Source organism: Bubalus kerabau, chromosome 5 (assembly GCF_029407905.1).
Source record: "Bubalus kerabau isolate K-KA32 ecotype Philippines breed swamp buffalo chromosome 5, PCC_UOA_SB_1v2, whole genome shotgun sequence".
NCBI classification, from domain to species: domain Eukaryota; kingdom Metazoa; phylum Chordata; class Mammalia; order Artiodactyla; family Bovidae; genus Bubalus; species Bubalus kerabau.
Window position 1 is genome coordinate 90,909,772 of NC_073628.1, and position 25,643 is coordinate 90,935,414.

General features: G+C 39.6%; 1 long non-coding RNA gene across 7 annotated transcripts in view; it reads left to right on the forward strand.

Moving 5' to 3' along the window:
• Window positions 1-18,064, forward strand: part of LOC129652985 (uncharacterized) — a 43,864-nt gene extending 25,800 nt beyond the window's left edge. For 6 of the 7 annotated variants that reach the window (XR_008714888.1, XR_008714884.1, XR_008714882.1 and 3 more), the window contains one exon: window positions 4,759-5,736. This is a non-coding gene — a long non-coding RNA (uncharacterized LOC129652985). Of the gene's footprint in view, window positions 1-4,758; window positions 5,737-17,930 lie in introns of those variants that run through there. The other variant, XR_008714887.1, reaches the window with a different exon arrangement.
• Window positions 18,065-25,643: the final 7,579 nt, after the last annotated feature.

Below are 25,643 nucleotides of genomic sequence, written 5' to 3' on the forward strand. Positions count from 1 at the left end.
GGCATGGCAACCCACTCCAGTATTCTTGCCTGGAGAATCCCCATAGACAGAGAATCCTGGCAGGCTACAGTATATGGGGTCACAAAGAGTTAGATACTGCTGAATGACTAAGCACAGCACAGCACAGCATGCCTAAGTGGGACCTGGATTTCATAAGCCCTTTCTCTGACTCCAGAGATGTGTGTAAATTAGTAAATGTTGCATTTGGTGATTGGGCTGGAACTCATTGTTCTGGATAAGGTGGAAATCACTTGTAAAATCCACAACCTTGGGGAGACCTGAGAAATAAGTCCATTTCCTCTCCAATCTTTTAGACTCCAGTTCCTTACACAGGATCCCCCTGATTGGAAGTTGGAAGTTCCCACCCCAGGCATCAACCCATGGCTCAGATCTTTCCCTCCAAATATGCCCTTGTCCCATTCAAACTCACATCTTCTTGAAGGGGCCTCTCTCTTGGGCCCCCTTTCCTCTGGAATAGAAGAGTCAGTTGCCATTCTGCCTACTATAAAATATGTCAAAGAGAACACACTCTCCCTGTTCTTCCTATGAGCTGGGCATGACACCAGGGATTTTTACATTTATATTTTCATTTTATCTTTTTAATGAATTCCTAGAATAAGAATTATCATTTTTCGTGTATAGGTTAGTTATCCAAAACTCAGGGCAAAGGAAATTCTCCAAGGTCATTCAGCTAATAAGTGGCAGAAGCAGGATTTAAAAACCAAGAAAACTCCTTATAAGAGCCTGTGCTCATTATAAAATCTCCCTCTCCTGTGCTCTTTTCATGGTACCTAAAGTTTTCATATTTGCATTGATTCTTTTGTTAGGCTTCTTATTCATCAAAGAGTCCTGTTAAAATTCAAATGCATCCCTGACCAGTAACACGTCAAAATCCGTAAAGGCTTATTTTGTTCAGAAAACATAATAACTCACATGGGATCTGCACAACACAGATCATTTAGACAAAGGCAACATGTTTTTAACAGCAGCTAAGATTTGACACGAGATGGTTGGGTGGCATCACTGACTTGACGGACATGAGTTTGAGCAAGCTCTGGGAGTTGGTGATGGATAGGGAAGTTTGAGCAAGCTCTGGGAGTTGGTGATGGACAGGGAAGCCTGGCGTGCTGCAGTCCATGGGGTCGCAATGAGTTGGACATGACTGAGGGACTGAACTGAAGATTTGACAGCATTTTTGAACTTACAGAGCCCTTTTAGGCATAGAACTGAATTAGTCCTTACAATACATCTGTGGAGTCATCTCACCTTTAGCTCAGTTTGTAAATAATGAAATGGAATGTGAGAGAGATTCGGTCCTTTGTCTATGGCCTTATATCCAGTGAACAGCAGGACAGAGCTTAACCTCAGGTCTTCTGGCTCTAGATCCTGCCATCGCGGCACCATAGTCTTTTGATTTTTGAATTTCTTTCAAAGATCCATGGGACCAACAAAACTATGGTGCTTTTATTCCATTGTCCACAGTGTTTGACCTTGTCCACGTCTGCATCACTCCCTGAGTTAAGGTATGATAATCATGATACTGGGGAGAAAAGCATTAATTAGACAGCTAAGCTATCAGCATGGATTGTTTTCCTGATTAAAACTTCACAGTGTCCAAAGTAGCTCCATAAACTTTTTAAAAGGTTATCAAATAGTTGTTGAAAATGAGAGAATGGAAGAAGAATAAGATAGAGAGATGCCTTTGGCATTGAATTTCATCTCCAAACCATTTAATATTGATCATTCATGCATTTACTCATTCTTCCATTCATTCAACAAATATTTTTTGAGTGCCTGCTGTCTGCCAGGTCTATTATAGGGATTATAGACACACAAAAAAAGGAGACAAAATCCTTTCCTTTGTAAAGTTTATAGGCAAGGAGGAGACTTTAATATGTAAATAAATAGGTAAATGGAATGATTTCAGATCAGTCTGCAATGAAGAAACTAACCAGGAGAATTGGCCGTAGCATGATTAGAAAGGATGAGATACAAAGGAGTAGTTGTCAGGTAGATCAGAAAAGACATTTTTGGGCTGTGCTGAGTCTTTGTTGCAGTGTGCAATTCATCTCTAGTTTTGGCAAGCAGGGGTGTCCTCTTCACTGAGGTGCTTGGGCTTCTCACTGTGGTGGCTTCTCTTGAGGACAACAGGCTCTAGGCTCATGGGCTTAAGCAGTGGCAGCACGCAGGTTTGGAAGTTGTGGTTCCCAGGCTCTAGAGCACAGGATCAGTAGTTGTGGCATCCTGGCTTAGCTGCTCTGAAACATGTGGAATCTTCCTGGACAAGGGATCAAACCCATGTCCCCTGCATTGGCAGGTGGATTCCTATCCACTGTACCACCAGGGAAGTCCAGAAGAGACTTTTTTTTTAAAGTAATTTTATTTAAAGAAGAGACTTTTTTTGAGGATAGTTGGTATAAATGAGAAAAAGAAATCAGTCCAGAGAAGGCCGTTTCAAGTAGAGGGAGCTACAAGGACTAGGGTCTGAGTTAAGCCTTTTCAGGTTTGGAGAGTTCAAAGAACAGAAAAATGGACGGTATAAGCAGAGCATGCTTAGCAAAGGGAGAATGGAGCAGAAGGCAGGGGCTGAATCACGGAGTAATTTGGAGGCCGGAGCCTTGCTTTGTTAATTACAACAGGAAGTCATTACAGAATTTTAAGCAAGACAGTTTGATTTTTGTTTCAAAATGATGACTCTAGCTACTGTGAAAATGGGTCAAGGGGCAGTAAAATTAGAATCAAGGAGATTGCTTTAAAAGGGTATACAAATAAGAGGATGAAAATGACAAAGACAGAATAGAATGGGATCATCACACTATGGCCCAAGGACCTAATCTCGCCCTTACAGGAAAAGTTTGCCACCCTTGGACTAGGAGATGGTGCACTAAGTGGTTGGATTCAGACAATATTTCAGATGTGAAGCCAACAGGACTGCCTGCTGGATTGGATGTGGAGGTGGGAGGGGAGAGTAAAGGGGAATCTTGGGTGAGTATGGGTTGGCCTGAGCACAGAAGTAGATGGTGACACAATTCACAGACATGGGAGAGACTTCGGGAAGAGAGGTTTTGAGGTAGAAAAATTAAAAATCCTATTTTAAACCTGTGTGAACAGCTCTCTAAGACAAACCTCACATGGAAGGTTTTAATCACTTCTGTGCATTAAGTCAATGATCAAGATGAACAACAACTGTCCTATTACTGACACTGTTGTTCTCCTTTTATAAATGCCTGAATTTGCATGATCTAAGCCCCATCCAAACCAACCTATCCTGGCATAGTATAAGCACGTTACAATATTTAGTAATACTATCGTCACTTTGAGCTTCCAAGGAGGCTCAATGGTAAAGAACCTGCCTGCCAAGCAGGAGACACGGATTCAATCCCTGAATCAGGAAGATCCTCTGGAGGAGGAAATGGCAGCCCACTCCTGTATTCTTGCCTGGAGAATTCCATGGTCAGAGGAGCCTGGCGGGCTGCAGTCCAAGGGCTCACAGTCGGACATGACTTAGTGACTGAACAATATTGTCATTTTACTTCAGTCATTCAACAAAACTCCATTCCTAAAGAACCCAGATGCATTCCTAAATTTGGTTGTTAAGACTTTCTTTGCTGGAGAAAAGTTGTTAACATTGCAGATTTATGTCCTGCTAATTCAGTTTCAATCTCTACTGAGTCCTTCTGCTTACATGGCAAGTCTTTTATGTGTCCCAGGGGAACTCCTTTGGGATAAATGACAAATTCACTTTTTGTTGTCATGATGAGTTGTTCTCCTAACAAATTTTGCATTTTTATGATTCTCCTCAAGCATAATCTAGCCACCACTTCCCACAGAGAAGCCCCATCTTCTCCTCCCTAGTGCACTGTGGCCTCAGGCAAGGGCTGTTTCCCCTTCTTCTTCCAGCAAGTCCAACTTCTCTCCATCTCCTTCTGCTTCCTTCCTGTCCATCCAAGTCTGTGGAAGAGGAAACTTTTCTCCTACTAAACACACTGGATTCCATTCCTTCTGACCCCTGGGATCTTATTCCATTGACTACCATCAGAATAAGAAACACAGTAGCCCTCAAACAAGCAGGCAAAAAGAAAAAGTATCCATCACACCATTTACCATACATATTCCTCTATCTCCTTTATCTCTACTTTCCTCTTTCCTTTTTAGCCAAACTATCCAAAATAGTCATTCAAATGGCTTTTCATTTACATTCATTGCCCATCCTGTCCTCAATCTGTGGTAAAATCAGCTACTGATACTAACTTAGATATTCCTGACTCTAGAGAAAGTCTATTATATTGACGATCTCCTTTGAAGCCTGGTAACACATGAGAGAATCACTATTATCCCCATACTATAGATAAATACATTGAGCCTGAGGAAATTAATCTGTCTATTGTCACACTTAGGACATGGAAGAACTGGGGTACAAATCAAGAATGACCTTCATTTCCCCTTAATAGCTATAATGCCCCCCTTCCACAAAGTAAAGTTCATTTATTAACTTAGTAATGAGAAATTATAGAATTTGAACACAAGTTTTTATTTGCATATTAGCTGCATTGGTTTGTATGCTTTCTTCTTTATTTGTTTTTAGTATACCAAGTTGCATTTTTCCTTAGAATTTCCTTAACTATTTGGGGAGGGGAGTATAGAATTTAGAATTTCATCTTTTTTAGGAAAGCAACATCTTCTTGATGGTAATTCTTTATATCTGTATTGACCTTCAAGTTTTCACTTAATACTGGTGTCTCTTTTTTCTTCCCACAGAGAAGAAAGATACTTCTAAAATCAATAGATTGATGATTCACTCTGCAGCCAAGCTCTGCTGGGAAGTAAGAGATAAATACGCATTTGTGAGAATCAGAATGCAAGTTAAAAATATCTGCAAAGCAGAGAACACTGTCAATATATTCCAGTCACATATTTGAGAATCCCCAGTTCCCTGTCTACCTAATGCCCATTGGACCTGAAGGATGTATTAAAATTACTTGTAAGGGACATGAGTGTATGCAGCAGTCCAGATGTTTTGGTCCTGATTATGTTAATTACCTGAATGTAGTGCTAAGTTGCTTCACTCATGTTGGACTCTTGGTGATTCCATAGACTGTAGCATACCAAGCTCCTCTGTCCATGGGATTTTCCAGGCAAGAATACTGGAGTGGGTTGCCGCTTCCTTCTGTAGGGGATCTTCCTGACCCAGGGATCAAACTGACCTCTCTTATGTCTCCTGCATTGGCAGGTGGGTTCTTTACCCCTAGTGGCACAACTGATTGTAAAGCCAGGAAGAATTTTTTATTATAACGTCTTTAAAAAGAAGTTCAGCTTTATTGAGGCATAATTGACAAAATTATAAGATATTTAAAATATACATCATGGTGATTTGACATATGTATACATTGTAAAAGGATTCACTTCATATAGTTTATATATGCATTCATCATGTTACATATGTATCTTTGTTCTCTTTGGTGAGAATATTTAGTTCTAGTCCCTTCACATATTTCAATCACATAATACAGTGTTATTAATACAGTCACCATGTTTTGCTTTAGATCTTCAGATCTTATTCATCATATAGCAAATTCTGTACTCTTTATCAACCTCAACCTCTTTCCCCTTCACCCTCCATATATATATATACACACATATGTGTGTGTGTGTGTGTGTGTCCATTATTCTTTTGTCAGACTCTTAGGTTGCTTCCATATCTTGGCTATTGTGAATAAGGCTTCAATAAACATGAATGTGACTTCAAATATATTTTCATTATCTTCTTTTATTTTCTTTTGGGTATATACCCAGAAGTAGGATTGCTGGATCACATATTAGTTCTGTTTTTAATTTTTTGAGGTGCATTCATACTGTTTTTTAATGAGGCTGAGGCAATTTATCATCTTACCAACAGAGCACAAGGGCTCCCAAGGAAGAGCGTTAAGGATCTTCATTTGACAAGTAAAAAAGTTGAGATTCAAAGGTGTCATGTGAATTGCCAAACCAGTTTTAGGAGTGCGGGGACTAAAGTGAGTTCCCATGGTTCCTGCTGCAGTGCTTCTCACCTTTAGAGAGTCACTGGATGTAACTGAGTCATGTGTATAAGGACACATAACAATTTGGGAGCTCAGGGACGCTAACAGTTCACTTACTGTTATGTACCAGACGACTCCTGAGTCAGATTGATGATTTCCCATTTCCTCAGACTCCCCTGGGTATGTGAAGCTTGGAATTCCAATCAGTGGCTCTTCTTAGACTCTGAACTTTTTCTTTTTCCTTTTTATTATTATTATTATTTTACTTTACAATATTGTATTGGTTTTGCCATACATCAACATGCATCTGCCACGGGTGTACACGAGTTCCCCATCCTGAACCCCCCTCCCACCTCCCTCCCCATACCATCCCTCTGGGTCATCCCAGTGCAGCAGCCCCAAGCTTCCTGTATCCTGCATCGAACCTGGACTTCTTAATGGAATGTATGCCTTGTAACTTGAAGGGAGAAAGGGCAACATGCTTTCCACTGGCTGAGGAGTCAATGACTTGGTGAAGATTACCTTAATGTGGGTGAGCTCAGCCAGCCTTAGAGCAGCAAACCACAGCTCTCAGCCCACATTCATCATTTGAGTCAATTAATTAGGTCCCAGCCTAAAAGGGCCATTCATCTCTATAGATTTTGCCTGCCAAACTTCAGAATCTTTCTTCTATTGAAAAATATGCTGATCCACCTGCAAACATGGAGCAGCGAGAAAGAGAAGACCGAACAGCTGGTTTATCATGCAGACTTAGCCAAGGATGCTCACTGCCACGGGCTGACTCATGTTCTTGGCTAGAGAAGTGGATGCCAGTTTAGTGTCCTAGAAACCCTGCTCTCCTTCTGTGAGGTTGGAGCCCTGAAATGTTTATGCCAGAGAGCTGGGAAAAGCTGGAAGAATAATTTCTAATATGCTCATCTCTTATTCCCTCTCATGCCTATTTCCACCTCTAGCCCTTGAAATTCTAATAAAAGTCCCTTTAGTCTAAATGCTGTAGTGCAAAGAGACTGCAAAGACACAGGCATTTTAGTTTTCTGTCAGCTGTTCATAAGTTGTGAGTCCTTAGCCAAGTCAATCTGCTTGGGATTTGTATTTGTTTCCCGGGGCTGTTGTGACAAATTACTACAAATTTAGTAGCTTAAAACAACGTAAATGTATTATCTCACAGTTCTTGAGGCCAGAAGTCTGAAATCAGTATTGCTTTACTGGAATAAAGATGCTGGCTCATGGTCCCTTCAGAAGTGCTAGGGAGAATCCTTTCTTATCTCTTCCAGATTCTGGTAGTTGCTGGAATTTTTTTTGGTATCTGACTGTGTCATTCAATTATTCATGACTAATGTCTTCAAATCTCTCTGTTTTCACATCTCTTTCTTTACTGTGTGATCATGTGTAAAATCTCTCTGTCTCTCTTGTAAGGGCTTCCTCAGTGGCTCAGGGGTAAAGAATCCTCTTATAAGTCAGGAGCTGCAGGTTCGATCCCTGGGTCGGGAAGATGCCCTGGAGGAAAGCATGGTAACCCACTCCAGTATTCCTGCCTGGGAAATCCCATGGAGAGAGGAGCATGGAGGGCTACAATCCATAGTGTTGTAAAAAGTCGTGCATGACTGAAGTGACTTAGCATGCACACATGCACTCTCTCCTACAAGGATACACATAACTGCATTCTGGGCCCTCCTGGGTAATCCACGATAATCTCCCCATCTCAAAATTCTTAACTCTTTTTTGCCACCATATAAGGCAACATTCAAGGGTCCCAGGAATTAGGTTGTAGGTCCTTTGGGGACCCACTTTTTGGCCTAGTACAGTGCTTAAATGCCTCATCCATGGAATAATGATATCAGCACACTTACCACTTAAACAATGCCACTGAGTGTTTCTTCTGACTGTGGGGTTTAAGATGCTATAATTGAAAAAAATTCCAAATTTCAGTGTGGTCCCAAGCAAGTTCTAAATCCAGCAGGGCAAATTTCAGTTAGGTTTCAAAATCTGAGAGTAATCCTTTACGGATCCAGGCCCCACCCTCCAGGCCCGTGACGGCTCCACTGGCCCCTGTGTCACCGGCTGCTGCTCTGCCCTTGGAGTCATACTTCTTTTCTTGAAGGGTAGCGCCTGCTTGCAGCTGAGTAGCTTTAACAGTCCATTTCCTGACTGTAGAATGTTAGAAGTTCAACAGTCTTCTTTCATTTTTTCCTGTCTCTGTTCCCTTTCTATCTAAGCTGTCAGATCAGTTCAGTTCAGTCGCTCAGTCGCGTCCGACTCTTTGCGACCCCATGAATCGCAGCACGCCAGGCCTCCCTGTCCATCACCAACTCCCGGAGTTCACTCAGACTCACGTCCATCGAGTCAGTGATGCCATCCAGCCATCTCATCCTCTGTCGTCCCCTTCTCCTCCTGCCCCCAATCCCTCCCAGCATCAGAGTCTTTTCCAGTGAGTCAACTCTTCGCATGACGTGGCCAAAGGACTGGAGCTTCAGCTTTAGCACCATTCCTTCCAAAGAAATCCCAGGGCTGATCTCCTTCAGAATGGACTGGTTGGATCTCCTCACAGTCCAAGGGACTCTCAAGAGTCTTCTCTAACACCACAGTTCAAAAGCATCAATTCTTCAGCGCTCAGCTTTCTTCACAGTCCAGCTCTCACATCCATACATGACCACTGGAAAAACCATAGCTTTGACTAGACGGACCCTTAATTACACCTTCAAATACTAATTTTTTTTTCTGAATAAGGTCATGTTCACAGCTCTGACGATTATAATGTGGACATGTGTTTGGGGGAACCACCATTCAATCCACATAATACTCCCATCCCCATGTCCAATATGCAGTATTGGAATACAGACAGGAGATCTGAAATAAACACTTTGATCTGGAAATGTGGAGAATGTGAAAATCCTCAGTCACTGATCTGTCCAGCTGAACTCTTACTTGGGGATGTTATGATGGCACTGTTTTTTTGAAAACTTCTTGATTAATCCACAATCTTGATGTAGTTCTTTTGCCTGAAGTTCTCCATGGACCTTCCCCATGTCCATTTCCAAGGGAAATTCTTCCTTTAACATGATCCAACTTAGATATCTGAAAATGTTATTTCAGAATATGCCCTTCTTGAAATTTGAGCAGCTTTTTTAGCCAGCTTCCTCCCTGTACAGTGATGAAAATTAAAGTGTCATTTTGAATTTTGATTGGATTTAAATGGTTTTTAGCCCACAGTTTCTTTGCCAACATAACTCTTTAAAAGTTCACAAGGATTCTTATGTATTTGATCTTGGTCATCTCGATGTGCCAACAGCCACAGCTATGGTTCTTTCCCAGACATATTTCTTATATTTGCTATGTTTTAATGCTTTCTTTACCTCATGCCTTTATTTTAAATTATTTTTGTGTTTCTCATTCTTTCAGACTTTGGTGGGAGAACCATATATCTAATCTCTTTTCTCTGAATTATTGTGTTCAATTGAAGATATCCACTATATACCAGGAACTTATGTGGATCTCTGCTCTGAAACATCTTATTTCATTTATCGGTTGTAACAAATGGGTGTTAGGGCCATGGATATGCCCCTGATTTGGAGAAAGTGATGGCACCCCACTCCAGTACTCTTGCCTGGAAAACCCCATGAACAGACGAGCCTGGTGGGCTGCAGTCCATCAGGTCTCGAAAAGTCGGACACGACTGAGAGACTTTACTTTCACTTTTCACTTTCAGGCATTGGAGAAGGAAATGGCAACCCACTCCAGTGTTCTTGCCTGGAGAATCCCAGGGACGGGGGAGCCTGGTGGGCTGCCATCTATGGGGTCACACAGAGTCGGACACGACTGAAGTGACTTAGCAGCATGCCCTTGATTTGATCCTTAACTCAAGGCTGAATTTTAATTGGCTCAAAAGTTCTCTCAATTTTATCCACTGCTTAGCATGATAAAATGTTGTCTTTTTAATCCTACACAAACACTGATTCCTGAATTTTCTCTATTTCTTTTTCTGGGCCAATTTTTTTTCTTCTTGTGCCTTATCAAATTCAACCACTTTAACAAACATTGTACTAATATACTTTTTTTTTTATCTTTCGGCTGATGTAGTTCAATATTATAACTACTGATTTTTAAATAACTTTATTTTTTATAACAAAAACATTTGTGTATTGGAAACACATCCAATACTGAAAGTTTAGAAAACATAGATAAAAAGGAAAAAAGAATCATCTGTAATCCCATCTTTAACTGATAACCACTGTTAACATGATAGTATTATAAAATAGTATATTATAGTATATTTCCTGCCAATGATTCTACTCAAATATATCTTTTTTAAATTAAGTAGTTTACTTAATATTTATTATTTTTTTAAATATAAATTTGTTTATTTTAATTGGAGGCTAATTACTTTACAATATTGTATTGGTTTTGCCATACATCAACATGAATGCACCACGGGTGTACACGTGTTCCCCATCCTGAACCCCCCTCCCACCTCCCTCCCCATACCATCCCTCTGGGTCATCCCAGTGCACCAGCCCCAAGCATCCAGGATCATGCATCGAACTTGGACTGGTGATTCGTTTCATATATGATATTATACATGTTTCAATGCCATTCTCCCAAATCATCCCACCCTCTCCCCTCTCCCACAGAGTCCAAAAGACTGTTCTATACATCTGTGTCTCTTTTGCTGTCTCACATACAGGATTATCGTTATCATCTTTCTAAATTCGGTATATATGCATTAGTATACTGTATTGGTGTTTTTCTTTCTGGCTTACTTCACTCTGTATAATAGGCTCCAGTTTCATCCACCTCATTAGAACTGATTCAAATGTATTCTTTTTAATGGCTGAGTAATACTCCACTGTGTATATGTACCACAGCTTTCTTATCCATTCATCTGCTGATGGACATCTAGGTTGCTTCCATGTCCTGGCTATTATAAACAGTGCTGCGATGAACATTGGGGTACACGTATCTCTTTCAATTCTGGTTTCCTTGGTGTGTATGCCCAGCAGTGGGATTGCTGGGTCATATGGCAGTTCTATTTCCAGTTTTTTAAGGACTCTCCACACTGTTCTCCATAGTGGCTATACTAGTTTGCATTCCCACCAACAGTGTAAGAGGGTTCCCTTTTCTCCACGCCCTCTCCAGCACTTTCACCACTACTATTCAACATAGTTTTGGAAGTTTGGCCACAGCAATAAGAACTAATATCCTTTTTACAGTATCTTCTCTTATATGTGAGAGTTCATTTGGGACCTCATTTGACTTAAGTTATTACAGGCAGGAGTTTTATCAAATGTTTTATCCGTGTCAACATCGTTCCAGCCTCCAGTAACAGTTTCAGTTCAATCAGCTATATAGTATTTTGTTGAAGTATCAAAGAAATTCCAAGTGGCATTTGAATACAAAGTGGTTTTTTTTTACTCTATATGTCTAATATAGATTGACTGGGATAGGGGAGCTTTGCTTTTTGTCTTCTTCAGCTACTCCCTGCCCCCCTGTATTAATGCAACATATAATGGTTACAGTGTATCTTATACAATTCTCAACCTTAGTATCAATTATGTTATCGGTATGTGAGATACTTTGGCCTCAAAACTAAAAATCAATTAAGCAATTTATTTTCACTTTTAACCTTATCTTTATTTTCACTCAAACAAATAGAAAAGAGCTCACAGTTGAAATTATTTCCTTTTTTAAATTAGTGAATTCTAGTCCTGAGTATAACAATGCCAATAAATAAGTATTAGTCAGCAAAGTTGACCTAATTGCTAAGGAACTGAATATTTGAGGCCCACAACAAAATTACTAGCACAGCAATTTCTTCTGGCTTCAATACATATTATATTTCATCAATATAATATTAGCTTCAATTCTATTAACAGTGAAATGTGGGTGTGGTGGTGATTAGAGATATTTCCCTAATATTTCTAGCTTTTCATATTCTAGTTACTCGGTAGAACTGTACTTCCAGGCCTCTTCGGGGCTGGGTAGGGCTATGGCTATTTCTGACCCATAAATTCTGAACAAAGTGAGACCCTCTTCTCTTTTTTTTTCTTTGCCACAATGAGCAGCAATATTTAAGGAGGTGGCTGCTTAATCAACTTGGTTGGAGTCTACAATAAAGAGATAAGAATGAAAAACTAAACTTTGTATTTGAAAGTCATTTGGAGTTTCTTTGTTAACTTCAGTGAAATTTATACTCATTAACTGACTTAGAAATTGAAACTGTTATTAGAGGCTAGAAGAACCAAGTTGCATGTATCTTAAGTTAAAAGAAGACTTTATCAAAAGCATGCTGGATTTATTTAATAGTTTAAGGGAAATTTGAACAACCAAAACCATTAAAGGGCTGGGATGCATCACACTGTTAGGGCCAACTGAGTTGAAGATGGAAATGTGCTCACTGATGTTTCTATCTTTCAGCTCTTCTCCTCCCCAAATGTCAGCTTTTTTTTTCTCTTCTTCCACCACAGATCAGCTTTTCCACAAATGAGAAAATATGGCTGTGGTCAACTTAGAGGTTTTATACATTACAGTTTTGGTCACCTGAAAAAGATTGTGTTAACTTTGTCCCAAGTATACAAAAAAATCTAAAGAAACTGATTCATTAATGTGGGACAGTTATCTGCCCTTGAACCTATCCACTGTGGTTGCAAGTGTGGTTTCAAGTGTGGTTACATTGTACGTATGTGGGAAGTGTGATGACCTTGTGCTCATGTGAGTAAGGTAATGACCTTGTGCTTGCCTGGGAGTGTGATTTCTTGGTACTTAGGTGATGACTTTCTCCATACTCATGTGAGATAGGCAAGAGCTTTGAAGGGGCAATTCCTGCTTAGGTATTTTTACAACTTGTTCAATTTTTTTTTACCTGTTTTATTTTCTTACTGTTTGCTAGTTAGTTGAGTAGGTCAAATCAACCATTTATTTTTGGACTCATTTCAGAAGAGAAGACATTTCCTGTAAAACATGAAGATAACAGAACAAGCAATTCATGAGGACAAGGTCAAATGTTTCCTAGCTGAGCTAACATAGTTTTAGAAGGTCTTTTACACACTTGACCTAACAGTGGAAAGAGAGTTGGAGAGGCAGTTTTTTTATTTCCTAGGACACTGAGGGTCTCAGAAAGCATCAGTTACCATATTGAATTTTGGCATCCCTTAATATTTTATGTCCCAGCCAAGGAATAATTTTCCATTCTTCTCTCCAATATCGTGGCAGCCTGCAACATCGAGACTGTTACTTAGAGATGAATTGAGTGACTCACACTTAATTTTGATTCTGGAAGCTTTGGCTAATTCTCTCTTGATGGTTTGCATTTATCCAAACTTTCTTTGCAAAAAGTAGATGTAACACCATGAAAAATGCTTGCCATACCTCATTAATGTTGGTAACCATGCTAGCTCACTCTTCATAGAGCATGAATCTTGCATCACAGAGAAGAATTATGCTTACCATCTTTTCTTTCTTAAAACTGAGATAATAATACATACCCTTGCCAAAATGACATATACTTTGAATTTTATTATTTGTTTCTAAATGGTTTCTTTGCTCAGAGCTATATACTATTGCTTCTTTTCCTTTGACATATATATATATATATATATATATATATATGTGTGTGTGTGTGTGTGTGTGTGTGTGTGTGTATTACAGACATGCATAACAACTCTTGTAGTCTGATTTGTTCAAGTATTTAGAATTTGAGGGATAACAGTTGCTTTAGAGGAACAGAGTAAAGTCTTTGGAGGACTCTGGGCTCTTAGAGTGATGTAAGATTGCTCAAGGGTGTGGATGGAAGTTCGGTGTCTCCTTTTCTCTATAAATGTTCCTAACTTATTCATTGCCATCAGTAAGAAGGGCTTAAATCTAAATTTTAAAAAATATCTATCTTTAACCCAGCAATTTTGGCATGAAGGGTAAGGGGAGGGTGGGACAAATTTGAAAATTAGGATTGACATATATACACCACCATATGTAAGATGGATAGCTAGTGGAAAACTGCTGTGTAGCACAGGGAGCTCAGCTCAGTGCTATAAGATGACCTAGATGGGTGGAATGGGGGTGGGGTGGGAGGGAGGTCCAAGAAGGAAGTGATATATGTATACATATAGCTGATTCACTTCATTGTACAGCCAAAACTAACACAGCATTATAAAACAATCCTCAGTTCAGTTCAGTTCAGTTGCTCAGTTGTGTCCAACTCTTTGCGACCCCATGAATCGCAGCAGGCCAGGCCTCCCTGTCCATCACCAACTCCCGGAGTTCACTCAGACTCACGTCCATCGAGTCAGTGATGCCATCCAGCCATCTCATCCTCTGTCGTCCCTTTCTCCTCCTGCCCCCAATCCCTCCCAGCATCAGAGTCTTTTCCAATGAGTCAACTCTTCGCATGAGGTGGCCAAAGTACTGGAGTTTCAGCTTTAGCATCATTCCTTCCAAAGAACACCCAGGGCTGATCTCCTTTAGAATGGACTGGTTGGATCTCTTTGCAGTCCAAGGGACTCTCAAGAGTCTTCTCCAAAACCACAGTTCAAAAGCCTCAAGTCTTATGGACTCTGTGGGAGAGGGAGAGGGTGGGAAGATTTGGGAGAATGGCATTGAAACATGTAAAATATCATGTATGAAATGAGTTGCCAGTCCAGGTTCGATGCACGATACTGGATGCTTGGGGCTGGTGCACTGGGACGACCCGGAGGGATGGAATGGGAAGGGAGGAGGGAGGAGGGTTCGGGATGGGGAGCACATGTATACCTGTGGCGGATTATGTAAAGTTTAAAAATAAAATAAAATTTAAAATCTTCAAAAAAAAAAAAAAAAGCCTCAATTCTTCAATGCTCAGCTTTCTTCACAGTCCAACTCTCACATCCATACATGACCACTGGAAAAACCATAGCCTTGACTAGACGGACCTTTGTTGGCAAAGTAATCTCTCTGCTTTTCAATATGCTATCTGCTGCTGCTGCTAAGTCACTTCAGTTGTGTCCAACTCTGTGCGACCCCATAGACGGCAGCCCACCAGGCTCCCCTGTCCCTGGGATTCTCCAGGCAAGAACACTGGAGTGGGTTGCCATTTCCTTCTCCAATGCCTGAAAGTGAAAAGTGAAAGGGAAGTCACTCAGTCGTATCTGACTCTTAGCGACCCCATGGACTGCAGACTACCAGGCTCCTCCGTCCATGGGATTTTCCAGGCAAGAGTACTGGGGTGCCAATGCCTTCTCCGAATATGCTATCTAGGTTGGTCATAACTTTTCTTCCAAGGAGTAAGTGTCTTTTAATTTCATGGCTGCAATCACCATCTGCAGTGATTTTAGAGAGCCAAAAATAAAGTCTGACACTGTTTCCCCATCTATTTCCCATGAAGTGATGGGACCAGATGCCATGATCTTCGTTTTTTGAATGTTGAGCTTTAAGCCAACTTTTTCACTTTCTTCTTTCACTTTCATCAAGAGGCTTTTTAGTTCCTCTGCACTTTCTGCCATAAGGGTGGTGTCATCTGCATATCTGAGGTTATTGATATTTCTACCGGCAATCTTGATTCCAGCTTGTGCTTCTTCCAGCTCAGCATTTTTCATAATGTACTCTGCACAGAAGTTAAATAAACAGGGTGACAATATACAGCCTTGACGTACTCCTTTTCCTATTTGGAACCAGTCTGTTGTTCCATGTCCAGTTCTAACTGTTGCTTCCTGACATGCATATAGGTTTCTCAGGAGGCAGGTCAGGTGGTCTGGTATTCCCATCTCTTTCAGAATTTCCCACAGTTTATTGTGATCCTCACGGTCAAAGGCTTTGGCATAGTCAATAGAAGTTTCTTCCGGAACTCTCTTGCTTTTTCCATGATCCAGAGGATGTTGGCAATTTGATCTCTGGTTCCTCTGCCTTTTCTAAAACCAGCTTGAACATCAGTTCATGGTTCACATATTGCTGAAACCTGGCTTGGAGAATTTTGAGCATCACTTTACCAGTGTGTGAGATGAGTGCAATTGTGCAGTAGTTTGAGCATTCTTTGGCATTGCCTTTCTTTGGGATTGGAACAAAAACTGACCTTTTCCAGTCCTGTGGCCACTGCTGAGTTTTCCAAATTTGCTGGCATATTGAGTGCAGCACTTTCACAGCATCATCTTTCAGGATTTGGAACAGCTCAACTGGAATTCCATCACCTCCACTAGCTTTGTTCGTAGTGATGCTTTCTAAGGCCCACTTGACTTCACATTCCAGGATGTCTGGCTCTAGGTCAGTGATCACACCATCGTGATTATCTTGGTCATGAAGATCTTTTTTGTACAGTTCTTCTGTGTATTCTTGCCATCTCTTCTTAATACCTTCTGCTTCTGTTAGGTCCATACCATTTCTGTCCTTTATCGAGCCCATCTTTGCATGAAATATTCCCTTGGTATCTCTAATTTTCTTGAAGAGATCTCTAGTCTTCCCCATTCTGTTGTTTTCCTCTATTTCTTTGCATTGATCGCTGAAGGCTTTCTTATCTCTTCTTGCTATTCTTTGGAACTCTGCATTCAGACGCTTATATCTTTCCTTTTCTCCTTTGCTTTTCGCTTCTCTTCTTTTCACAGCTATTTGTAAGGCCTCCCCAGACAGCCATTTTGCTTTTTTGCATTTCTTTTCCATGGGGATGGTCTTGATCCCTGTCTCCTGTACAATGTCATGAACCTCTTTCCATAGTTCATCAGGCACTCTATCTATCAGATCTAGTCCCTTGAATCTATTTCTCACTTCCACTGTATAATCATAAGGGATTTGATTTAGGTCATACCTGAAAGGTCTAGTGGTTTTCCCTACTTTCTTCAATTTAAGTCTGAGTTTGGCAATAAGGAGCTCATGATCTGAGCCACAGTCAGCTCCCGGTCTTGTTTTTGTTGACTGTATAAAGCTTCTCCACCTTTGGCTGCAAAGAATATAATCAGTCTGATTTTGGTGTTGACCATCTGGTGATGTCCATGTGTAGAGTCGTCTCTTATGTTGTTGGAAGAGGGTGTTTGCTATGACCAGTGCATTCTCTTGGCAAAACTGCATTAGTCTTTGCCCTGATTCATTCTGTATTCCAAAGCCAAATTTGCCTGTTACTCCAGGTGTTTCTTGACTTCCTACTTTTGCATTCCAGTCTCCTATAATGAAAAGGACATCTTTTTGGGGTGTTAGCTCTAAAAGGTCTTGTAGGTCTTCATAGAACCGTTTAACATCAGCTTCTTCAGTGTTACTGTTTGGGGTATAGACTTGGATTACTGTGATATCGCATGGTTTGCCTTGGAAACAAACAGAGATCATTCTGTTGTTTTTGAGTTGCATCCCAGTACTGCATTTCGGACTCTTTTGTTGACCATGATGGCTACTCCATTTCTTCTAAGGGATTCCTGCCTGCAGTAGTAGATATAATGGTCATCGGAGTTAAATTCACCCATTCCAGTCCATTTTAGTTCGCTGATTCCTAGAATGTTGACGTTCACTCTTGCCATCTCCTGTTTGACCACTTCCAATTTGCCTTGATTCATGGACCTGACATTCCAGGTTCCTATGCAATATTGCTCTTTACAGCATCGGACCTTGCTTCTGTCACTAGTCACATCCACCACTGGGTATTGTTTTTGTTTTGGCTGCATCCCTTCATTCTTTCTGGAGTTATTTCTCCACTGATCTCCAGTAGCATATTGGGCACCTACTGACCTGGGGAGTTCCTCTTTCAGTATCCTATCATTTTGCCTTTTCATACTGTTCATGTGGTTCTCAAGGCAAGAATACTGAAATGGTTTGCCATTCCCTTCTCCAGTGGACCATATTCTGTCAGACCTCTCCACCATGACCCGCCCATCTTTGGTGGCCCCACAGGGCATGGCTTAGTTTCACTGAGTTAGACAAGACTGTGGTCCATGTGATTAGATTGACTATAGTTTTCTGTTATTATGGTTTCAGTGTGTCTGCCCTCTGATGCCCTCTGATGCCCTCTTGCAACACCTACCGTCTTACTTGGGTTTCTCTTACCTTGGATGTGGGGTATCTCTTCACGACTGCTCCAGCGAAGCGCAGCTGCTGCTCCATACCTTGGATGAGGGGTAGGTATCTCCTCACCGCCGCCCCTCCTGATCTTGAACATGGAGTAGCTCCTTAGGCCCTCCTGCACCCGTGCAGCCGCCACTCCTTGGATGTGGGGTTGCTCCTCTCGGCCGCGCTTGTGCGCCGTCGAAGCTGCCTGCAACAGCTCCTTTTGGGCAAAACAATCATACCCTCATAAAAATATAATAATGTAATCTAGAAATGTAAGTGAGAGTAGCATTCACTCAAAGTAAGACTTCAGTATTGGGTTGCTTGAAGAAAGTAAAATGATGGTTAAAATAAAATCAAACAGCTAAAGAACAATAGCGAACTAAATGCCACTCTGAATCATTTGTCAACTAAAAACTTTTTACCATCTATCTTACCTGGGTATGTATGCCAGACATGGAATTTACAGGGATGAACAAGAATGATATCAGGTAAGGAAATGAGGTCAATGGGAAGTACACAAGCTTGTGAATTACAAAAATCCATTCTCTCTCTCTCTCTCTCTCTCTGTGTATATATATATATATATACACACACACACATATATATATAATACATATATATATAATATACACACATATATAAAATACATATATATGTGTACACACATATGTATAGAAAATACATATATTTATATATACATACATTATATATATAATATATTATATTGTATATATATACATTATATATATATTATTATATATAATATGTTATATATATACACACATTATATATATATTATATATAATACACACACATACATGGGGCTTCCCTAGTGACTCAGCAGTACCGAATCTGCCTGCAATGCAGGAGACATGGGTTCGATCCCTGAGTTGGGAAGATCCCCTGGAGGAGGGCATGGCAACCCACTACAGTATTCTCGCCTGAGGAATCCCATGGACAGAGGATTCCCTAGAGAAGGAAATGGCAACCCACTCTAGTACTCTTGCCTGGGGGAACCCATGGACAGAGGAGCCTGGCAGGCTACAGTCCATGTGGTCCCAAAGAGTTGGACACAATTGAGTGACTGAGTACTCACACACACACACACACACACATTTCAGTTAGATCTCATTTTACCCATTGTTAAGCTCCTTTTGTTAAAATCCCAAGATAAAACTCTCATTGTTAAAACCTCAAGATTTTGTGCAAATTTTATTTTCCAGTTGATTTCTCATCTAGACATTAATATGGTACATTAGTTTTGTTTCTGCTCCCTTTTTGACATTAGGCTTTTTTTTGGCTTTTTATAAGCGATCCCAAATCTATGCTATTAAAGTCATTTTTCTTAAAAAAAAAAAAAAGCCTTATTATGTCACTCTCAACTTCTAAGTCTTTATTGACTACCTAATAAAGGCAATGTGAATTAGGTTATAAGCATGAAATTTAGAAACTGCCAGAGTTGGCTTTTTGTAACCTGAGATCTGAGGTAAATTATTTGGCATTCTTCTAAACCTCAAGGTCTTCATTTGTAAAATGAAGGCACTAAAATGACTTGCCTCATAGGATTTTGGTCTAGTTTACAGTACCTTAATAAACAATAGTCATCTTTTTGTTGTTGTTTAGTCTCTAAGTTGTGACCAATTCTTTTGTGACCCCATAGACTATAGCCCACCAGGGTCCTACGTCCATTGGATTCTTCAGGAAAGAATACGGGATTGGATTGCCATTCCCTTCTCCAAGGGATCTTCCTGACCCAGGGGATTGAACTTGTGTCTCCTTCATTGACGGGTGGATTCTTTACCAGTGAGCCACCAGAGAACTCATCATAGTTATTAACTACCGCATGTAAGACTCAATTCCTTTAACATATTACTTATGAGGGATACTGAGGAACAGATTTCTCACTGGCTGAGAGAGTAGTCAGAAATGATTTTTAAGTCACTTGCTATTAAAGATTTTCCTGAACCCTTGACCCATTCTAACTACATTTGTATCATAGTCATGAAAGAAGAATGTTTAGTATAGAAATTTCTGGGAATTAGTTAAAACAATCAACTCACCTTTAATAGTCACAAAATGATAATGGATAAGGGATGAGATTTCTGCATGCTGCCAATGTCTTCTGGTTGCTGACCAGAGAGGCTGAGGTGAAGGACTTGGTGACTTGGTGTCAACATTTCCAAGGCTTTAAGCCCAGCATTCCTCTCTTCTGCAGTGATTGTTATTTATAGCTTTAATTTCTGGAGCATCTAAGCAAGTGACCTCAAGGAACTTACCAAAGAAAAGTAAGAAGCTACAAGGATAAGCTAATTTCCCTTATATAATCATGATTTTCAATATAAGCACACTGAAAATTCCAAGGAAGATAATGTATACATTGATTACATTTCTGACTTGTGAATAAGAAATAACATATATAATATTCACAGATCTTAAATCCTTTATCCAAAAGGCCTGCATATTCTCCTTTTGTATCTTCACAGAGCCACATTTTTCTTTAAAAAAAAAAAAAAGAAGGGAGAGAAAACCCTGACTCAATTGTAACAAACCAAGTGTTCTTGATACGAGACATTCCTTTTTTTTCTTTTATTTTAATTTTTCTTTTTCCTTATATTGATCATTTTAAACTTTTTGCTGTCATTATTTTTCAAAATAGAAAATATATATAAAAAGGAGTTTTCTCCATTCTCTTTTCTTCTACAAAGAGAATAGAAAAACAAGGTGGTGATGCTAAAGCTGTCATGAGGGGAAGGGGAGGGACAAGAAGATTCAAGTACCCTCTCTTAGTTAGCTGCATGTACACAGAGTTTTACTTCATGTGAGGTTGGGTCTTGGTATGATCAGCATTTGGGACAACCATCAGGGCTGATAGTCCAAATATAGTGGTTGGAGAAGGTTGATTATGTCATTTAAAAGGAAGGAAGAAGTAACCTAACATCCTTATGGGTCTCTCTAACTGAAAAACAGCAAAAATAAAATACTATTTGGTCATAGTGCAGCCCCTTCTTAGTTCTTTGGTAGAAGGACATGGTAAATGAAGTTCTATTAGAAAATGTCAAATTATTTAGCAATCATAGGAAACATATGAAGTAATAAGGCTTCTGTGACAGTTCAGGGTATATATACAGAGCTAGGGATGGATGAGTAATTATCCTTTAGCCTCATAAACTACATATATAGAATTTATTTATTTATGACTTCATAGATGATATGTGGACATAAGCAATAGTGAGGTGTTTGCCAAAATTTTTGAAAAAAGGAAAACAAAGATAAAACATGTAATGCCATTTTTTACTACTTAGGATAAACAAGATTTTATTGTTGTTGTTTAGTGGCTAAGTTGTCCCTGACTCTTTGTAATCCCATGGACTATAGCCTGCCAGTCTCCTCTATCTATGGAATTCCTGAGGCAAGAATACTGGAATGGGTTGCCATTTCCTTCTCCAGGGTATCTTCCTGACCCAGGGATTGAACCCATATCTCATGCATTGATAGGCGGATTCTCTACCAGTGAGCCACCTGGGAAGCCCAGACAAGATTTTATTATAGTGAAAAATAACCCCAAGTTCTCCATGGTTAAAACATCAAGGTTTGTATCTTGTTCATAACATAACATAACATAACATAACATAACATCTTGTGTCCTTGACAAGGGCCTGGAGGCCCTTGTTCCACATTTTCTTGACCCCGAGCAGACCCTATCTGGAGCGTTGACTGTTGTTGGCCATCTTGATAGATAAAGAGAACTCAGGCGAGTTTTGTGCTGATATTTAAATTTTCCAGTCTAGAAGTTACATATATTCTTCTGCTTGAAAAGTACTGGTCAAACGTATTAGTCACATGGTCCCACCAAATTCAAGGAGGCCGTGAAGTTCAGGTGCTCAGAAGGACTTTTTATAATGACTATCACATCTTAAAGAAAGTGACTAGCTTACAGGTCAACATAACTATTAACTGTAACCAGATTGAAAAAGTTAGCATATCTGAACAAGGTGTCAGTTAGATTGTACATGAAGGTCATCCACCTTAGTAACACAGAAATAGAGTGATAGATCTAGATATTGGCAATGTGCCATTCATGTCTTTTCTAAAGAAGAGGAGTTTAGATAGATAGAAACAAGTATTTAGTTATTCTAACAGGTAAATCCTTACTGTAGAAATGGAAGCCTTAGCTGGCAAATCCTTATGTTCACTCAATATTTGATTTTTTTTTCATTTTCCCTTAAACTCATGCTGTGATCACCAAGTAATCCCTTAAGAATGAGGCTTGTCATGAGGTCATGTCAGAAAAAGAAAGGGGTGGTCAGTGAATGAAAGCATCTAGTTCACCTAGTATAATTTTATTTTAAATTAATACATCAATAGTATAGTTTTGTAAGTTGCTTTCTTGTGAAGTTAGCTTGAATGAGTTTCCTAAGTTAAATAAACTCTAGGGCACTGAAGAGATGGAGTGGTTGATCCTGTGTAGCAGAAGCTCAGACACTGAACTGTAGCGAACTCCCCAAAGGAAGTATTTTTTTCAAGAACTGTGAGGGCAGTGCTGTCTTACCCTAACTTTGCCCAAATGTCTTTCTATGTAGTTTTTGACCATGCTTATTTTAATATACCAGGAACACATATGTAGTCCACATAGTTTATTTTTTTTTAATTTTTGTTTTGTATTGAGGGATAGTTGATTTACAATGTTGTGTTAGTTTCCGGTACATAGCAAAATGGATTAGTTACACATGAACGCATATCCATTCCTTTCTAGACTAATTGTAGTCCACATATTTTAAATCGACTTGATAACCAAATTAAAATCAAAGAATTTACAGGAAAGCTCTTGGGAAAAAAATCACTTTAATAAAAATACGTACAAATGCAAGCCCAATTCTTTAAGCTTTGTTCCCTAAACAGCACAGGAAGTGTTTAAAGGCAATGCTTTAGTAGCTACAATTATTTTTTTTTTAGTACTTGCAACCATAGTTTGAGAAACAGAAATGCTCCCTTCTATGTAGTACATTAAAATTTCAAGAAATGCTTTAGTTGTAGTGTTCTGGACAGTAAAGCAAGGTACTGTAACATTTCAACTTGAGTGCCATTTCAAGGAACCAAGGGACAAAATATGAGTTAACCCCTCTCCCCAAGATCTTTTAATTTACCTATCAGAGAAAGCAGAGCAAAGTGGTAAAAATAATGTAAGTGACACTTCTTTGGGGTTAACTATATTCTTTTATGAACACAATCATAAAAATGTGCATTCCTATAAATGGCTTTATGCAGACATGTTTTCTATCAAATTTTCCATCATTTTGAAAATCAATATTTTTAATGCTATCATAAAAAGGGCTGTAAATGCCAAGGAGAATTAAATCCTTCATGCAGCTTCATACCTCACTAATGACACAGTCTATTGCATCAGTCAACTTGCATAGGATGTAGTAACAAGTTATTTAATTAAACATCAATCTAGGTGTTTTGTAGAGGTATTGTGTAGATGTGGCTAACATCTACAATCAGTTGACTTTAAAGATTATCCTTGATAATCTGGTGGGCCTCATCTAATCAGTTGAAAGGCTGAGAAACATAGTTTCTCAAGTGCAAAACAGGGTTCCCTGAGGTAGAAGAAATTCTGCCTGTAGATTTCAGTGTCCATTCAGCTGGCCTGACCTACAGACTGAACTTGCCTGACCCTACCTACTATCATAGAAACCATTTCTTGAACTAAGTTTCTTTCTCTCCTCTGCTCTGGCTTTGTTTTTATTCTAGAATCCTCATTGATACAGATTGTTTTGGATACTGGGAAGTGGTGTGCTGCTTTAACAAATACCGACAAAGGTGAAAGCGGCTTTGGAATTGGGTCATGAGTAGAAACTGGAAGAATTTTGAGAAGCATGATAGAAAATGCTTAGATTGCCTTGGTAGAAAGAGTCACATGTGTTTCTGGTGAAGTCTCAAGGATATGAAGAATATGTTATTTTGAACTGAGGAAAGAAAATCTTTTTTATAAAGTGGCAAAGAATTTAGCTGAATTGTATTCTAGTGCTGAAGGAGAATCAGAGTATATAAGTGATGAAATTTTATATTTAGCTGAGGTGATTTCCAAATAAAGTATGGAAGGTGTGGTTTGTTTCCTGTTTGTTGCTTATGGTAAAATGAGAGAGGAAATAGATAAATTAAGGTTGAACATATTAACCAATCCCTTCCTTCCTCAGGATTTGACAATTTGGGAGGTCCTCAACCTACTTGGATTGCAAAGGATGCTAGAATTAGGAAATCCACTGTTTGCAAAACAAACTATAGAGAGAAGACCAAGGTATGGCTGGACAACCTTTTGTTAAAGAAATTAGGTGTTCAATCAACCATCCCAGAAGGAATAGAGATGGGATTATCAAGGAAGAATCTGTGAAAATCTCTCTTGTCTAATGCATGGGTTCCCTTAACATACATTGGAGACCCCTGAGGTTTGGGGGGATGCTAGCAAAAACTGTCCTTTTAGTCTAGTAGTCCAGCTTGGACTAAAAACAACAGTGAGTGGACAAAATTAAAAATGGTTGTCAGATTCTCCAAATTTGATATACAAACAATGAGTCAGTAGAGCTACTGGGTTTCAAGAAAAAAGATGACCACGTCAGTGGACAGAGCTGTGGGCCCAGATACTAGGGTGATGGAGCAGCTGCTGAGGGTACAGCGAGCAATGGGGCTGCTTCCAAGGGTGCAGGGCTGATGAAGCTGTGAATCCAAAGAGTGAAACCTTGAGCCACTGGTCTTGAAACTTAAGGCTATTCCTGAGATAGAAACAAGAAGGATCCCAAGTAAAGGGGGTTGACTTGAGTTTGTAATATACTGAGTTTGAGGACATCCAATGGAAAGTGTATAATAAGCCACTAGAGTTAAGTTTATGGGATTCAGGAATGAGATCTGAACTGAAATCTCTCAAATGGGGATGTGATGTTGGTAAATGGAACTTGAAGAAATGAAGATCATTGTTTTGAGAAGGTCAACACTGCAAGGATAAATAGGATAAAGATAAAGATAAATTGGCAAAACTAATGATGCACGATACTGGATGCTTGGGGCTAGTGCACTGGGACGACCCAGAGGGATGGTATGGGGAGGGAGGAGGGAGGGGGTTCAGGATGGGGAACACATGTATACCTGTGGCGGATTCATTTTGATATTTGGAAAAACTAATACAATTATGTAAAGTTTAAAAATAGAATAAAATTAAAAAAAAATAAAAATAAATAAAAATTAAATTAAATTAAAAAAAAAAAGAAAAAAAAAGATAAATAAGATGGAGAAGTCACTAGGGGGAAATGTCAGCTGAGAATGGGCTTATTGTGAGAAAGTTTGGAACACTGTAAAATGTTGTGACAAGAGAAGCAGAGAGAGAGACTAAAGATTCAGGAAAGAGACAATAACTCATTGGTAGGGTGAGATCCCCAAGGAGGCAGAAGATGTGTGCAGAGCATTGGTGGGATGATTTAAATTAGACAAGTGGAGCATCTCTTCTGCTGTGGCATGAGTGAAGAGGGCAGGAATGAACTACAAGTAAGTCAAGTGGCAAAAGACTTAGAGAAGGTCCCACAGGGTGTTAGCTGTTTATTGCAATGTAACGAATTACTCCAAACTTAGCAAATTAAAACAAAGAATATT